This window comes from Megascapheus bottae, chromosome 17, assembly GCF_031878675.1.
Source record: "Megascapheus bottae isolate mThoBot1 chromosome 17, mThoBot2.hap1, whole genome shotgun sequence".
In the NCBI taxonomy this organism is placed as follows: Eukaryota; Metazoa; Chordata; class Mammalia; order Rodentia; family Geomyidae; genus Megascapheus; species Megascapheus bottae.
The window spans coordinates 28,099,240-28,105,239 of NC_143525.1; positions in this window are offsets into that span (position 1 = coordinate 28,099,240).

Genomic DNA, 6,000 nt, shown 5'->3' on the forward strand with positions numbered 1-6,000 from the left:
TGCTTCTCCAGTTCTACATTGGGAACCCCCAGTATGGAACAGTCCCAGGACTATGAGGGGTTTTGTTGCTGTTTTATAATTTGTCAAAATTGTGAAGGGATGACATTATTCCTTCCCCCCCAAAAAAAGGTACTCATTAACTGACTTATGCAATGGTAACTCCTCTGTACAACACCTTAATAATAAATTATATATATATATATATTATTTTTTTTTTTTTTTTTGCCAGTCCTGGGCTTGGGCTCAGGGCCTGAGCACTGTCCTTGGACTTTTTCAAGGCTAGAGCTCTACCACTTGAGCCTCAGCACCATTTCCGGCTTTTTTCTATGTATGTGGTACCGAGGAATCAAACCTGGGCTTTCATGCATGCTAGGCAAGCACTTTAACCACTAGGCCGAACTCCTGGCCCAATAAATTATATTTTTATTTAAGCAATTGTTTGTAATGAGCAAAAGAATTGAAATAATATAATTTGATTTTTTTTTTTTTTTTGCCAGTCCTGGGCTTGGGCTCAGGGCCTGAACACTGTCCTTGGACTTTCTCAAGGCTAGAGCTCTACCACTTGAGCCTCAGCACCACTTCCGGCTTTTTTCTATGTATGTGGTACCGAGGAATCGAACCCGGGTCTTCATGCATGCTAGGCAAGCACTTTAACCACTAGGCCAAACTCCCAGCCCCATTGATTTTTTAAATTATCTTTTGTGATTAGGTTATGGAGATTGGACTTTCCTGTTTTTAATTTGACAAAAAATGACTGTATAAAAAATGTAATTCCCAGGCCGGGAGTTTGGCCTAGTGGTTAAAGTGCTTGCCTAGCATGCATGAAGACCCGGGTTCAATTCCTCAGTACCACATATAGAAAAAAGCTGGAAGTGGTGCTGAGGCTCAAGTGGTAGAGCTCTAGCCTTGAGAAAGTCCAAGGACAGTGCTCAGGCCCTGAGCTCAAGCCCAGGACTGGCAAAAAAAAAAAAAAATGTAATTCCCAACACCAAAGGAATGCTTTAAAAAATTAAGTCAGGGGCTGTGAGTGTGGCCTCATGGTAGAGTGCTTGCCTAGCATGCCTGAATTTGATTCCTTGGTACCACAAAGCGTAAATGCTAGAGCAGTAGTCCTGAGGAAAACCCAAGGACAGTTCTCAGCCATGAGTCCAAGCCCTAGGACTTGGCACACACACACACACACACACACACACACACATATTAAATCACTGGACTAGTGGTATAACTCAGTGGCACAGCACTTGCCTAGCATGCCTGATATCCTGGGTTCAGTTCCCAGAAGAGGAAAAAAAAATTGTGTGTATCCATGTATATATGTACCGAAAATTATTTAATGGCATAGAAAAACTGCACAATGTAATTCAAAAGGCAAAATATGTATAGCTGCATCCACATTGGAGGATAAGTGTGTGTGTGTTTGAGGCTGTAAAAATTATAAGAAAATATTTTCCTGTATGTTCCCAAATATCTACAATGAACATGTAGGACTTTTATTAATCGAAATATATAAATGTTATTTTTTAAAGAAAAAGGCAATTTCATGTACCTGTTTTTTAAAATAAGGTATAATTTACATAAAGTTCACTTTTTTTTTTTTTTTGTGGGTCATGGGGCTTGAACTGGGCCTGGGTGCTGTCCCTAAGCTCTTCAGCTCAAGGCTACCACCCTACCCTTGCGCCAAGCCCTATTTCCCCATTTTCTAGAGTTAATTTTGATAAGAGTCTCAGGTCCTTCTGTGCCTGGGCTGGCTTTGAACCTTGGCCCTCAGATCTCAGCCTCCTGAGTAGCTAAGATTACAGGAGTGAGCCACCACGCCTAGCAAGTTCACCCTTTTAAGTCTACTGGGCCATGAGTTGTTTTTGCTAGTCCTGGGGCTTGAATTCAGGGGCTGGCCAATATCCTTGGACTCTTTGTTCAAGGCTAACGCTCTGCCACTTGAGCCACAGTGGCACTTCTGGCTTTTCCTGCATATGTGATACTTTATGCATGCATGCTAGGTGAGCATCTACCACTAGGCTACACTCCCCCTGGCCCGTGCCATGAATTTTAATAAATATACATAGCTGTGTAGCAACCAACCTAGTATATTTCTATCACATCATCCCATCCCTCCAGCCTCCAGACCCCCTCCAGACCCCTTACCTCTACCCCCACACAGTGCTAATATGCCCTATTGCACCTCTAGCAACCACTAACTTGATTTTCATCCTCAGTTTTGACTTTTCTAGAATGACATATAAATTCCACATAAATGCAACCATACTATATGTTACCTTTCTAATCCCTTCTTTCACTTAGCATAATGCAGTTTGTAGTTCATCCATGCAGTTATCTATATCAGTAGTTTATTTCTTCTGGCTGAATGATAGTCTACTGATAACACAGTTTGTTTAATCCATTACCGGGTTTTAAAACATCTGGCCTCTTGTTTCCACTTGTTAATTTGAATAAAGCTGCTATAAACATTCATATATAGATTTTATATGTGTAAATAAGTTTTCATTTCACTTAGTATGTACCAAAAGTGGCATTGCAAAGTTTGTGTATGTCTTACTTTTTACTTTATTTAGAAATGGCAAACTGTTTTCCAAAGGGTTGTATTTTTCACATTCCTACCAGCAAGGTATGAGTTTTGATTACTTATAAAGTTGCTTTACCAGTACTGGGGGGTTTGAATTCAGTGTCTCACACTTGCTGGGCTTACTTACTTGGATGGAGCTCTACCAGTTGAATCACATCCCCAACACCGCTTTTTCTTCCCTAATGTCAATACTGAAGGCTTTTTCACTTATGACTTGTGCTATACAACTTGAGCCATGCCTCCAATCTGAGCTGTTTATTAGTTAACTGGAGATAAGTGTCCTTTGGATTTATCCAGGCTGGTTCAGAATGACAATCCTCAGATCTTTATGTCTAAGATAGCTAGGATTACAGGTACGAGCCACTGGTGCTCAGCTGACTCTCCTTTTTCTACTGGTTATTTTGGAGATAGAGTCCTTTGAACTTTTCTGCCCAACTAGCCACAAATCGTGATCATCTGAATGTTACCCTCCTAGATCGCAGGCATGAGCCACTGATCTTTTTTTTGGCGGGGGGGGGTGTAGAGAAAATATGATGGGGTCCTACTGTATATCTCAGGCTGACCTGGAACTCAACTATGTAGCTCACACTAGTCTCAAACTCAAGATTCTTCTGTTTTTTACTCCCTAGTGCTAGGATTGCAGATGTGTGTCATCATACACACTTTCCTGATTTATTTTTAATTATGATAACATTTCTGAGACCTTACATGTCAATGCTAAGCATATTCCGCACTTTATCCTTAATCCACATGGTGATTGTGAGATTGGTAGTTATCATTATCCCAGTTTAACAGATGAAGAAATCTATATTGACAGACTTTTCCAAGGTCATACAGCTACCTCTGTCATTCATTCACTCATTCAAAACTTTGTGGAGGCAGGTACTTGGATCTATTTTGTCCATTTCTAAATTTCTTAAAGTCATTTCTTATTTATACATTCAAATAAACATGTAATTGTGGTAGGTCTCAGTGAAAGAAAATAAAAGCTTATATTGAGTATTGGTGTTTGGGAACTAGGGAAGGCTTCTCTGAGGAAGTGGTCTTTAAGCTGAAGCAATGGATGAGAATAGAAGATAAAGAATGACATATCAATGGAACTGTGCATGCAAAATTTACAAGAATGAAAAAGGTTGGTCAGAGTGATAGGGCTTTGAAAACCAAGGAGAGAATGATACAGGAGGAGGCTGGAGAATTAGAGCAGATGGTCTTGTAGAGATTAAGAAATGGAAAGCTTTGGGCTGGGAGTTTGGCCTAGTGGTAGAGTGCTTGCCTAGCATGCATGAAGACCCGGGTTCGATTCCTCAGTACCACATACATAGAAAAAAGTTGGAAGTGGTGCTGAGGCTCAAGTGGTAGAGCTCTAGCCTTGAGAAAGTCCAAGGACAGTGCTCAAACCCTGAGCTGAAGTCCAGGACTGGCAAAAAAAAAAAAAAAAAAGGAAAGCCTTGTTGAACACTGGTGGCTCACCTGTAATCCTAGCTACACAGAGGCTGAGATAGGAGGATTTTGCTTTGAAGCTACTCCAGGAAACAAAAAAAAAAAAGACTCTCCGATTAACCACCAAAAGCCAGAAGTGGAGCTGTGGCCCAAGTGGCAGAGTACCAGCCTTGAGTGAAAAAGCTAAGGGACAGTGTCCGAACCCTGAGTTCAAGGCCTTGGACTGGTATACACACACACACTCAGAAAACAGGCATATAACAAATATAACAAAGCGCTTAATGGCTCAGTTAGCAGCAATTATCTAGTGTGTGTAAAACTTTAGCACTGCATGTAGGGGAAGGAAAGCCTTTGAAGCAAAAAGCCTTGTAAGCAAAAAAGTGATATGACTAAGTTGACCATGCATGTTACCAGCCCCACTTCCTTCTGTCTTTCATTGCTTCTTAGCTAGGTATATAGTATAGAGATCCTGTAATCAGACTAACCATGTCCAGTACAAATTGTGCTGTGTGATTTATCAGTGATTGTCTTTTTTTGCATCTATTATTTAGAGGTAACTGCATTTCCCCTAACTCCAAAACCTTTTTCTTTGAAGCAAGCAAGCTCCTAACACCACTATCTCCCTCTCTCCTCTGTCTCTGTCTCTCTCTGTCTGTCTCTGTCTGTGTCTCTGTGTCTGTGTCTCTGTCTCTCTCTCACTCTCACTCTCTCTCGTTCTCTCTCTCTCTGCGGTCATGGGGCTTGAACTCTGGGCCTGGGCACTGTCCCTTCATACCACAGCTAGCCTACTAACACAACTCCACTTCCAGTTTTCTAGTGGATAATTGGATAACAGTGTCATGACTTTTCGTTCCTGGGCTAGCTTTGAACCATGATCCTCAGATCTCAGCCTCCTGAGTAGCAAGTATTATAGAATGAACCACCGCAGCCCTCGCTCCTTCTCTCTTTTCAGCTATACTAATACTAATGAGCCTAAGAGTGTTAAGCAGTATAAAAAGTATAGGAAGTTAAAGAGGAGAGGAATAGCTGGATTATAGGTTTCAAAAACCACATTAGGATAAGCTGTAACAGACTAGATTGACCATAATCAAGGGGAATACCTTTGGGGAAATGTTATATTATTCATTTACTTTACAAATTTCTTACTAAAATATTACAAGAGGCTTGGGGGTGTAGTTCAGTGATGAAGCATGAGGCCCTGGGATCCATAACCAGACCGCAAAGTAAAAAATAAAAAATAAAAAAAAAAGAACAACAATAAAACAGGACTGGCTTGTATTCTCAGTAAATACCAATAGATGTCCCTAAGTTTTCTAAATACCTCCTAAAAGTCTCTGGTACAATACTATGTAGGTACTGTTGTCACTATATGACAAAGCTCCCAAAGCATCTTACAGCAGAACACACAAGATCTTTATTTGTGTAGGAACGTTTTGCTTCCGGTGCTATTTTATAGACTCTTCTTAGTTTATGGCTTTTCAGGATGACTGCCACTTTGGACACTGGCATTTGCACTGACTGACATTTGGATGGCTCTGAATGTATGTGTATCTTAGGCATCACTTTTGTTTTGATTGGTCCCCTCTGTGTACATGCTCATTCTTGCAAAGCAGATCCTAATCTCCAAGTAGCTTCAGCAGCTCCGCTGTTCCCACGGTCACTGCTGAGGCGCACAGTCAAGATAGGTGCGGACTCCCTGGTTAAAAAGCCTTCCTGTTTGCGACATTGGTTCATCATATTCCCTAATCCTTTTACTCAACCAAGTGATAATTATATGTGCCAAAAGGGTAGGCCCTTTTGTGCAGTTCTTACATATGACAACAACTATAAAAAGATGTTTCATAAAGTTGATATTGGTTAGCATATCCATTACAGTCTCTTAATAGTCATATGGCTACTTCCAACCCTCTTCTTCTGGTTCTTTGGCTCTGTTTCTGCCTGCTGGTTTGATACCTACCCTGAGCTGGATCCTTAGCTGC